Genomic DNA, 12,808 nt, shown 5'->3' on the forward strand with positions numbered 1-12,808 from the left:
AAAAGTTTAAAAAATAGTTTTAAAAAGTAAAAAAAAAATACATTTAAAAACGCTCATTACCACTACACCCAGAACAAACTAGAGAAAAAATGATCCCACGCTAAGGTTCAAAATATGCCTTTTGAATTACCCCAGGGTGTATTCTTTAATAAATAGTATGTGTTTGTGGGGAAGTTTCAATAACCAACCATCTAAACTACTCCAAATTGGAACATGGACACAGCATTGAACTTCAAAGTTAGAAAAAAACTGAATGGCTGCGTCTCAAATGTGCCCCTTCAACATCCACATATACCTGGCAAAGGTACATACGGGGGTATTGCTGTACTCAGCCGACAGAGCTGAGCAACATATGAAATATTATACAGTCATAGCACACATAAGATTTGCAAAATATACTGTGCAAACTCACTTTGTGTGTCAAAAAGGCAGAAAAAACGCTTATTACCACTACACCTGGTACAAGCTAGCGGAAAAATTATCCCACGCTAAGGTTCAAAATATGCCTTTTGAAATACCCTGGGATGTCTTTTTTAAGAAATGGTATGCCTTTGTGGGGTAGTTTGAATTATATAGCCTGGTGAAATACTCTAAAATGGGACATGGGCACAGCGTAAAAATTTATAGTTTGAAAAAAACTGGAATGGCTATGTCCCAAATGTGCCCGTCCGATGTCCACGTATACCTGGCAAAGGTACATACGGGGGTATTTTTGTACTCAGCTGACATAGCTGAGCAACATATGAACACTTTGATGCACGGAGACACCAGGGACCTATAGCCAAAAGTTACCCTAGACCCTCGGGGCTACCCAGCACTATACCCCCTCCAACCCACACAACCTCCCCGTTTCGGCCTTCCCAAAGGGAATCTACCCCCACCCTCTAGGTACAACGGGCGTGCCAACATCCAATGCCACTCCTGCAAACAGTGGGGGCATATGGCCCGCGAATGTACCCAAAACCGTGGCAAGCCCGCCTGGAATCAAGGGCGCCCAAACCCAGCACCCAGAGCGGCGGCCCATCACTATCAAAGGGAACCGGCCGCCCAAGAATTGTGGAGTGTTCACGCAGAGGAACCCCTGGGCATTTTACATGAAGTGATGTCCGTCCGGGCCACGGACAACCGGCAGCATCACAGACAGCTGGTAACCCTGGAGGGGAAAGAGGTTCAGGGGCTGTGAGATTCGGGAGCTACCTTAACCCTGGTAGCACCCCATTTGGTATCTGATGTAGCCCACACTGGCGGATCTGTGGCAGTACGAGTGGCAGGGGGGGCAGTATACCGACTACCCACTGCTAAAGTACACTTGAATTGGGGTGTGGGAGAGGGGACAGTAGAAGTGGGATTGATGCAGAATTTACCCGCAGATGTCGTACTGGGGAACGATTTGGGCCAGATGACTTCTGCTTTTGTTCCACAGGCTCCCTACCAGGAAGCCCATCCTGTCACCACACGGCAACAAGCTCGCACCACGGCTCCACCAACACACTCTGAGGCTCAGGTAAGAGACCAAGACCCCCACCCGACACACATGTCCTGGGATACCCCAGCTCAGTTTGAAGCCGAGGTGAAGTCAGATCCCACACTACAGGTGTACAGAGACAGGGTACGCACTGACCAGGGGGGGCTAGAGGGGGAGCGGTACACGTGGGAAAAAGGATTACTGTACCGCATTGCTGAACGGGAAGTAAGGGGGTCAGTTACAGTGACCACCAAACAGTTAGTGGTACCCCAGAAATACCGTTCAGAGCTGTATGCAATCGGTAATTAGAAGCTCTCCTAGGTGGCCATCGTTCGGCTACCGACCATGCGGCGGTCGGCCATCTTGGATTCGCTATTCTTCAGCTGTGTTTGGTCGTCGAGCGCCTGGAACTGAAAACGGCTACTCGACGACACGAACACCACTGGACTTCCAGACCGTTCGGGAGCCCGGTATTCGGTAGAATCGTTCCCCCAAGTATAATCGACAGTTTGAGGGGAACTTCGATGTAAACTGTATTTGTTGCGGCGTTCGGTCATTTCAGCTGGGATCTGAGCGGTATTCACACAAAAGATGCGCTCAGACCCCAGCTATCTACCGAACGTTCGGTTAGTTAAATGTACCGTATAAAACTTATAAAACGGATTTGAATGTGAATTGTCAGTTTTGCTACACGAGGGGATAGTCCACTTAATCGTCCATTTTAGTGGGAGTATCCCTCTCGTGTAGCAATGTACCCTGGGAGAATTACACTGTATTATGGGAGAAATCCCCTGAAACTTCTGTCAGGAAACCCCTTGCATGGGGAACTGTATAAATATACAAGCCTGTGAATAAAGCGAGTTAGTTGACTCCCAAACTGTGTTTCGTCCGGTTATTGGGAGGATTGGGATATTGCCTTACTTTTCAGCGCTGACTGTGGATTTACCTAGGATACCAGCGGAGATCGTGGATTCTAATACTACCCTCCGCTACAAGTATTTCATAAAGGTAAAATCAAGGCCGGTGCAAGGAATTTTGCCGCCGTAGGCAAACAAAAATTTGCTGACCCCCCATATGTTCTGCCCACCATGCGACATCACAATCCATATGATCTGCCATATGGGCCAACGCTAGTTCTGCACACAGTGTCTTGTATAGGAAAAGGCAGTGTGTTTACATTAAAAAGCCTGCAGGGACAGGCTATAGACACCAGAACCAATACATTTAAGGGACAGTATAGTCACCCAGACCACTTCAGCTCAATGAAGTGGTCTGGGTGCCAGGTCCCCCCAGGTTTTAACCCTTCTGATGTAAACATAACAGCTTCTGAGAAACTGCTATGTTTACATTGCATGGTTAATCCAGCCTCTAGTGGCTGTCTTCCTGACAGCCGCTAGAGGCACTTCTGCAACGCTGGATGCAAAAAGCACATTCAGTGTGCTTTACGTTCATAGGAAAGCATTGAGAAATGCTTTCCTATGGACTGTTTGAATGCGCGCGCGGCTCTTGCCCCGCATGCGCATTCCGCTCCACTCAGGAGCTGACGGCGGGGAAGGAGAAGGAGGGAGCCTGGCACTGGATTAAGGTATGTGGCTGAAGGGGGACCCTGAGGGTGGGGGGGACCTAAGTTTGTTTTCCTGACACTATAGTTATCCTTTAAGCTGTAGTGGTTCTGGTGACTAGAGTGTCCCTTTTTATGTGAGGTAAAGTAGAGATTAGTGCCTCTAATAATATAATGGATTGCCTACCTACCACCAGATGAGGACAAGAGGATGATGATGGACTCAGGCTGCAGTTTGGCTCCACAGGTCTGGTGTAGAAGAGACTCTCTGGAGACTGTTTGTAACAGTGCTCACAAAAATCAACGAACAGGAAGCAGCTCCATTTTTAGTGCCCATTACACAGCTCAAGGTCTGGGCCCCCAGGGCCTGACCGTGAGTATGTCTACAAGGCCCGCCCATAAGTCCACCTACATGGCCCACCCATGAGTTCGATCACAGGGAGTGGAGTGTATGTGTGTAAGGAATAAGTTATTGTAGAGGATGTAATGTGTGTGTGTTCTTATAGAATTCAGTGTATAGGGATACCAATTTGTGGAAGGGATGTAGCGTGTGTATAGGGGATGTAGTGTGTTTGTGCGTAAGGAATGCATTGTCTTTTTCTGGGTGTGTAAGGGATGCATTGTGTGAATCTGTGTTTGTATGTGTAAGGAATGTAATGCAGTGTGTGTCTGTAAGGGGTGCATTACGTGTGTGTAAGAGATGCATTTTGTTTATATGTGTGCGTAAGAGAAGCAGTGTGTGTGTGTGTGCATAAGGGATGCATTGTGTGTTTCGGTGTGTCTGTGTGTGCGTAGGGATGCATTGTATGTTTCTGTGTGTGTGTGTAGGGATGCATTGTGTGTTTCTGTGTATGTGTAAGGATACATTGTGTATATGTGTAGTGTGTAAGAGAGGATTTGTGGGGTAGGATAGGGGCTGAGAAGGGAGCAGCTCTTTATTATTTTTTTATAGTGATCTCCCCTCCTGTCCCTTAGTGCTCACCCTTTCCCTTAGTGATATCCCCTCCAGTCCATTAGTGCTCTTCCCACCCATTCTTCAGAGCTCCCCCCTTCTGTCCCTTAGTGCCCTCATCTCCCCTCCTGTCCCTTAGTGATATCCCCTGTTCCTTAGTGATCTCCCCTACCTCTCTGTCCCTTAGTGCTCTCTCCTCCCCTCCCTTCCTTTAGAAATGTCCCCTCCCTTAGAGCGCTCCCCTGCACCCTGCCCCTTAGTGGTTTCTCCCCTCTCTTCCCTGACCCTCAGTGTTCCACTTCCCTCCCTGTCCCTTAGTGGTCTCCCTCCTCTTAGTGGTCCTCCCCACTCTCCCTTCCCCTCTTTAGTGGTCCTCTCTCCCCCACCCCACCCCCCTTAGTGGTTCTCAATCTCTCCCAACCCCTTAGGGGTCCTCCATCTCCCCCAACCCCTTAGTTGTCCTCCCTCTCTCCCACCCCTTTAGTGGTCCTCCCCCGCCCCTTAGTGGCCCTCTTCCCCCCCCTTCATAGTGGTCCTCCCTCTCCTCCGCCCCCCCTTTGGTGGACCTCCCTCTTCCCCCTGCTCTCCTCCCTTAGTGTTATCCCCCCCTTAGTATGCCTCCTATCTAGCTTTCTTGCATGGCCGGGCAGCGTGGACCATGGTACAGGAGCTTCTGTTTCCTGTATCCTGTCGGACTGACAGGAAGTGAGCACTTCCTTTCAGTCCGGCCGGCGGCCGGGTACAGGAAACAGAAGCTACTGTACCGCGGTCCGTGCTGCTCGGCCACACTACATTGAGTGACTGGCAGAAGACAGTGGAGTATGGCGGGGCTTGTGAGGGACAGATTCAGGAAAGTGAAACTCACCTTTGCCTGCCCTTCAGCCACTGGACCCTCAGCGCCAATGCCTCCATCTGAGGTCTTTGCAAAAGGTGACAGATCCGCTTTGAGCTTCTGAATTCAGAACACCAAATATGCCATTTATTATTTAAAAAAACTTTATGTTCAGAGTGACATGACAAGAGATTGAACAATATACAATGTTATTTAAATGTGCATTGGGATTGTAATAGTGTGCAGGCAACTGTATTTTTGTTAGTTTGTTTATATACTTTACTATATTTCACTGCCCAAAAGAAGTAGGAGTTTAAGCACAAGACTTAATTCTGTGTATTTTTTATTTAATATTGCATTACTGTGCTGCCGCTCAAGTCACTTTCTATGTGTATTTTGTGTTATATTAACAGGATATATGTATATATATATATATAATTAGTATTACGAATGCCCCTTTGACATCTGAACTGTTAAACCACTGTTCAAGCCTGTTTCATGGGTCGTACCAACAAAGCTGCTAGATGACTACAAAAAAAAAAAAATAGTTTGAAAGCTACTAAAGTCTAAAGGTGAGAATTTCAGGTTTCATGTACATTGGCAGGTGAGCTTACACTTTAATAGCCATTGCAGTGTTCATAAAAGCCTTTATTATTCAAATGTGTTTAGAGATTTAGGATAGCGTGCAGGTAACTTTTTTGGGGGATTGTAAATTTGGCCCGAATTACTGTTAAGCTGAAAAATGAAGAAATTTCATTTAGAACAATTGTGCTTTTACTTTTGTTGCGACTAACTGAGATAAAACATGAGGAGACAGTTGTATATACCTGAAATACATTGAAATATTTTTTTATTTATGCTTGCATTGTCAAGTTTGTATGTGAGCATACAGGTGATTTATATACACCTGTGATTTTTACTTTATAAATGTACTTGACAGTGTTTTTCTGTTTGATTTAAAGCTGTATTATATTTTTTTCTTGGAATTACACCACTGAATAAAACACTAATCATTTAATTTAAAAAATGATTTCTAACTTGGTTCCAACCTACTGGATATTTATATCAGTCTTTTAGGAAGTTTTACTACGTTGATCAAGCTGAGACTGACATGAGTTGTGTTCTCAACTACCAAGGTTTTTGGTATTAGTACCTGAAGATGTTTGAGAGGAAAGTTGGGAATATGTATGTGTTAACTGTGAATTGCTTTTATTGGATCTGGGTATTAGACCGTCGTAACTACACTCTATCTACACCGCTTGATATTTATTACTTTAATGTTGTTTTATCATAATACAGGTCAGTCCATGATTGCCAAGACAAACAGTGAGGGGAAAAACAGAAGGATTCAGGGTTATTCATTATAGTGAGAAGTCAAAGAAAATTAAAAGTAAATTTGAAACTAAACGTAAAAAATAGCTGAACTGGAAACATTCTCTAAGTCAGGGATTCTTCAAATTCACCTACTTTGGTCTTAAATTTGACTTTCACTTTGGTGAATAACCCTGATTGTTTCAGTTTGTGCTCTTCTGCCATGTTACATTCTCTAAATGGGTAATGGTCATGTGATTGACAGGGAGCTAAGTTCCCCAGTTGCAGGATAAAGAGGTGTGGATATTTAATTTCCTTTTCAGCCATCACAAATACATAACTGCTAAATATAGGGAAGAAAAAAACAAAATATCAAAAATCTTTTATTGTATCATTATAGTATCACACATATTTGAACAAAGTATACAATAAGTGAAAACATGACTGCAAACCAACATGTAGCACATGTGATTAACTCTTAAATGTCCATGTCATTTTTACAATCCTTATTGCACAAACAGTTCCACGTAAAGGATGAACAGATTTATTTCTGATTATTGTTTTACTGTTAGGGTGACACCTAATGTATAGTCTGTATGGTAACATCTATAGCAATTGTTATAGTAACTGCAAAGTGTTTCTGCTGCATTTAAATACTAAACTTAAAGAATTACTTTCTATCCTGGTTCCCCTAACTTTATAAAAAATAATGCTAAAACTTACTTAAATACTGCAGGGTGAGGGATGGGAAGGAGTCAAGGCTGAGGGGTAGACTTGCCTTTACAATACCTGAACTCGATGCTGAAATATAGTCGAATCATTACAAAAACAAGATGCGCAATGGTCAAGATAAGTTTTGATTTGTGATTTTGAATCACACAGTCCATAAATTATGATTTTATTCACAGATGTGAAGAAGTAACCAACAGAGGGAACCAAATAAGACTAGTAAAAAGCTGTTTTATACACTGCTCAAAAAAATAAAGGGAACACAAAAATAACACATCCTAGATCTGAGTGAATTAAATATTCTTCTGAAATACGTTGTTCTTTACATAGTTGAATGTGCTGACAACAAAATCACACAAAAATGTAAAAAAGGAAATCAAATTTTTCAACCCATGAGGGTCTGGATTTGGAGTCACACTCAAAATTAAAGTGGAAAAACACACTACAGGCTGATCCATCTTTGATGTAATGTCATTAAAATGAGTCAAAACGAGGCTCCGTAGTGTGTGTGGCCTCCACGTGCCTGTATGACCTCCCTACAACGCCTGTGCATGCTCCTGATGAGGTGGCGGATGGTCTCCTGAGGGTTCTCCTCCCAGACCTGGACTAAAGCATCTGCCAACTCCTGGACAGTCTGTGGTGCAACGCGACGTTGGTGGATGGAGCGAAACATGATGTCCCAGATGTGCTCAATTGGATTCAGGTCTGGGGAACGGGCGGGCCAGTCCATAGCATCAATGCCTTTGTCTTGCAGGAACTGCTGACTAGTGATGCACCGAACTGTTCGCCGGTGAATAGTTCCTGGCGAACATAGCGTGTTCGCGTTCGCCACGGCAGGCGAACACATGCGCGGTTCAATCCGCCCCCTATTCGTCATCATTGAGTAAACTGACCCTGTGCCTCACAGTCAGCAGACACATTCCAGCCAATCAGCAGCAGACCCTCCCTTCCAAACCCTCCCACCTCCTGTACAGCATCCATTTTAGATTCATTCTAAAGCTACATTCTTAGATAGAGGAGGGAAAGTGTAGCTGCTGCTCATTTGATAGGGAAATGTATAGCTAGGCTAGTGTATTCAGTGTCCACTACAGTCCTGAAGGACTCATCTGATCTCTGCTGTAAGGACAGCACCCGAAAAAGCCCTTTTTAGGGCTAGAACATCAGTCTGCTTTTTTTTTGTGTAATCTAATTGCAGTTGCCTGCCTGCCTGCCAGCTTCTGTGTCAGGCTCACAGTGGATACTGTGCCCACTTGCCCAGTGCCACCACTCACATCTGGTGTCACAATAGCTTGCATTTAAAAAACAAAAATGTTTTTTTCACTGTAATAGATTAATTAGCAGTTAGTTGTCTGCAAGCGTCTGTGTGTCAGGCCAACAGCGTGTACTCTGCCAGTGTGCACAGTGCCACTCATATCTGGTGGCACAATAGCGTGCATTTAAAAACCCACAAAATATTTTTTCACTGTAATAGATTGAATAGCAGTTAGTTGTCTGCAAGTGTCTATGTGTCAGGCTCACAGTGGATACTGTGCCCACTTGCCCAGTGCCACCACTCATATCTGGTGTCACAATAGCTTGCATTTAAAAACATTATTTTTTTTTCACTGTAATAGATTAATTAGCAGTTAGTTGTCTGCAAGCGTCTGTGTGTCAGGCCAACAGCGTGTATTCTGCCAGTGTGCACAGTGAACAGTGCCACTCATATCTGGTGGCACAATAGCGTGCATTTACAAACCCACAAACAGTTTTTTCACTGTAATAGATTGAATAGCAGTTAGTTGTCTTCAAGCGGGTGTGTCAGGCCTACAGCGTGTACTCTGCCAACCTCTGCCACTGCACAGTGCCACTCATATCTGGTCTCACAGTAGCTTGCATGCATAGTACCACTAATCAAAAAAAAAAATGACAGGCAGAGGCAGGCCACCCCGCAGGGGTTATTGTGGTCGTGGTGCTGTGATTCCCTTTTGCCCTAGAATAATGCCCAGTTTTCAGAGGCCACGTACCCTGAACTTGAAAAGTTCTGAGGACATAGTTGACTGGCTAACACCCAATCTTTTACAGCTTCCGCTCGGAACCTTGACGCACCATCCTCCTCCAGCTTAGCTTTGGGCACCTCTCAAGATACCACTCGCCCGCCTGCCGCCACCACCAACACTAGCACCACAGCTGCTTCACTTGGTATGTCAGAGGAGTTATTTACACATCCGTTTGAAGAAATGAGTGATGCGCAACCATTATTGCCAGAGGATGAAGATAACAGGGATATGTCTCAGGCAGGCAGCATTACACACATGGACGTACGGTGTGATGATGATGATGTTGTACCCGCTGCTGCTTCCTTTGCTGAGTTGTCAGATACAAGTGAAGCGGTTGATGATGACGATGCGTCCATGGATGTCACGTGGGTGCCCGTTCGGCAAGAAGAAGAACAGGGCGAAAGTTCAGATGGGGAGACAGAGAGGAGGAGGAGGAGACGAGTTGGATGCAGGGGGAGGTCGTTGCAAGGAGCTAGTGGCACAGTCAGACAGCATGCATCGGCACCCGGGGTCAGCCCGACAGCACGCCAATCAACGCATGCTGTGTCCACCACCAGAATGGCGTCATTGCAGAGCTCAGCAGTGTGGCATTTTTTTTGTGTGTCTGCCTCTGACAACAGCGATGCCATTTGCAACCTGTGCCAAAAGAAACTGAGTCGTGGGAAGTCCAACACCCACCTAGGTACAACTGCTTTGCGTAGGCACATGATCGCACATCACAAACGCCTATGGGATCAACACATGAGTACAAGCAGCACACAAACTCAAAGCCGCCATCCTCCTCCTGGTCCAGCATCTTCAGCCACGTCAACCACTGCTGTCCTCCTTGCCCCCTCTCAACCATCCGCCACTCCGTCTCTCGCCTTGAGCAGTTCCCGCTCATCTGCCCACAGTCTGGTGTCTGTCAAGGATATGTTTGAGCAAAAGAAGCCAATGTCAGAAAGTCACCCCTTTGCACAGCGTCTGACAGCGGGCTTGTCTGAACTATTAGCCCGCCAGCTTTTACCATACAAGCTGGTGGAGTTTGAGGCGTTCAAAAAATTAGTGGCTATTGGGATACCGCAGTGGAAGGTACCCGGACGAAATTTTTTTGCACAAAAGGCAATCCCCAACCTGTACTCGACCCAACCTGTCCGCCCTGAACGCACAGGTGGAAAAGTGGCTGACTCCGCAGCAACTGGATATCGGCAAAGTGGTTTGTGACAACGGAACAAATTTGTTGGCGGCATTAAAGTTGGTCAAGTTGACACATGTGCCGTGCATGGCACATGTGTGTAATCTGACCGTACAACGCTTTGTGCATAAGTACACAGGCTTACAGGACGTCCTGAAGCAGGCCAGGAAGGTGTGTGGCCATTTCAAGCGTTCCTACACGGCCATGGCGCACTTTGCAGATATCCAGCGGCGAAACAACATGCCAGTGAGGTGCTTGATTTCGACAGCCCGACACGTTGGAATTCAACACTCCTAATGTTCGACCGCCTGCTCCAACAAGAAAAAGCCGTTAATGAATATTTGTATGACCGGGGTGCTAGGACAGCCTCTGGGGAACTGGGAATTTTTTTGCCACGTTACTGGACGCTCATGCGCAATGCCTGTAGGCTCATGCGTCTTTTTGAGGAGGTGACAAACCTAGTAAGTCGCACCGAAGGCACCATCAGCGACATCATACCATTTGTTTTCTTCCTGGAGCGTGCCCTGCGAAGAGTGCTGGATCAGGCCGTAGATGAGCGTGAAGAGGAAGAGGAAGAGTTGTGGTCACCATCACCACCAGAAACAGCCTTATCAGCATCGCTTGCTGGACCTGCGGCAACGCTGGAAGAGGATTGTGAGGAAGAGGAGTCAGAGGAGGAATGTGGCTTTGAGGAGGAGGAGGAAGACCAACCACAACAGGCATCCCAGGGTGCTCGTTGTCACCTATCTGGTACCGTGGTGTTGTACGTGGCTGGGGGGAAGAACATACCTTCATTGAGATCACTGAGGAGTAGGAACGGGAAATGAGTAGCTCGGCATCCAACCTTGTGCAAATGGGGTCTTTCATGCTGTCGTGCCTGTTGAAGGACCCTCGTATAAAATGGCTGAAGGAGAACGACCTGTACTGGGTGTCCACGCTACTAGACCCCCGGTATAAGCAGAAAGTGGCTGAAATGTTACCAAATTACAACAAGTCGGAAAGGATGCAGCATTTGCTAAATAAATTAAAAAGTATGCTTTACACAGCGTATAAGCGTGATGTCACAGCACAACGGGAATCTAACAGGGGAAGAGGTGAAAGTAATCCTCCTCCTCCCACGACCACGCCGGCAAGGACAGGACATGCTGGAGGACATGCGGAGCTTTTTAAGTCCTACGCATCGCCACAGCCCTTCGGAATCCACCCTCAGAGAACGACTCGACCGACAGGTAGCAGAATACCTCGCCTTAACTGCAGATATCGACACTCTGAGGAGCGATGAACCCCTTGACTACTGGGGGTGCAGGCTTGACCTGTGGCTTGAGCTATCCCAATTTGCGATAGAACCTGCCTGCCCCGCTTCAAGTGTCCTGTTAGAAAGGACCTTCAGTGCAGCAGGAGGTGTTGTCACTGAGAAGAGAAGTCGCCTAGGTCAAAAAAGTCTAGATTACCTCACCTTTATTAAGATGAATGAGGGATGGATCCCGAAGGGACTGACAGTGGGCGATACATTCGACTAAAAAATGCCTGATGGGATGAGCAGCCTTGGGCTAAAAATGGTGACCCTATGTAGGAGGAACAGTCCCTATTCTGCTCTCTGTCTGTGTGTATCAGGGTCCCTGAGGACAGGTGTCAATCCATATCTGCCAAGTGACCCTATGTAGGGGGAACAGTCCCTATTCTGCTCTGTGTCAGTGTGTATCAGGGTCCCTGAGGACAGGTGTCAATCCATATCTGCCAAGTGACCCTATGTAGGGGGAACAGTCCCTATTCTGCTCTGTGTCAGTGTGTATCAGGGTCTCTGAGGACAGGTGTCAATCCATATGTCAAGGTGTCAATCCATATGTCAAGGTGTCAATATGTCATATGGCAGGTGTCAATCCATATCCATTGTGATTTGGGAATGTTAGGTGATTTATGCCCTTTATGGATTAAAACCAGACTCTGCATCAACTGTGTAATTTTCCATGGGCGTTTTGCCATGGATCCCCCTCCGGCATGCCACAGTCCAGGTGTTAGTCCCCTTGAAACAACTTTTCCATCACTATTGTGGCCAGAAAGAGTCCCTGTGGGTTTTAAAATTCGGCTGCCCATTGAAGTCAATGGCGGTTCACCCGGTTCGCGAACGTTTGAGGAAGTTCGCGTTCGCCGTTCGCGAACTGAAAATTTTGTGTTCGCGACATCACTACTGCTGACTCACTCCAGCCACATGAGGTCTAGCATTGTCTTGCATTAGGAGGAACCCAGTGCCAACCGCACCAGCATATGGTCTCACAAGGGGTCTGAGGATCTCATCTCGGTACCTAATGGCAGTCAGGCTACCTCTGCCGAGCACATGGAGATCTGTGCGGTCCCCCAAAGAAATGCCACCCCACACAATTACTGACCCACTGCCAAACCGGTCATGCTGGAGGATGTTGCAGGCAGCAGAACGTTCTCCACAGCGTCTCCAGACTCTGTCACGTCTGTCACATGTGGTCAGTGTGAACCTGCTTTCATCTGTGAAGAGCACAGGGCACCAGTGGCGAATTTGCCAATCTTGGTGTTCTCTGACAAATGCCAAACGTCCTGCACAGTGTTGGGCTGTAAGCACAACCCCCACATGTGGACGTCGGGCCCTCATACCACCATCATGGAGTCTGTTTCTGACCGTTTGAGCAGACACATCCTCTTTTGTGGCCTGCTGGAGGTCATTTTGCAGGGCTCTGGCAGTGCTCCTCCTGTTCCTCCTTGCACAAAGGCGGTGGT

This window comes from Pelobates fuscus, chromosome 1 (assembly GCF_036172605.1).
Source record: "Pelobates fuscus isolate aPelFus1 chromosome 1, aPelFus1.pri, whole genome shotgun sequence".
In the NCBI taxonomy this organism is placed as follows: Eukaryota; Metazoa; Chordata; class Amphibia; order Anura; family Pelobatidae; genus Pelobates; species Pelobates fuscus.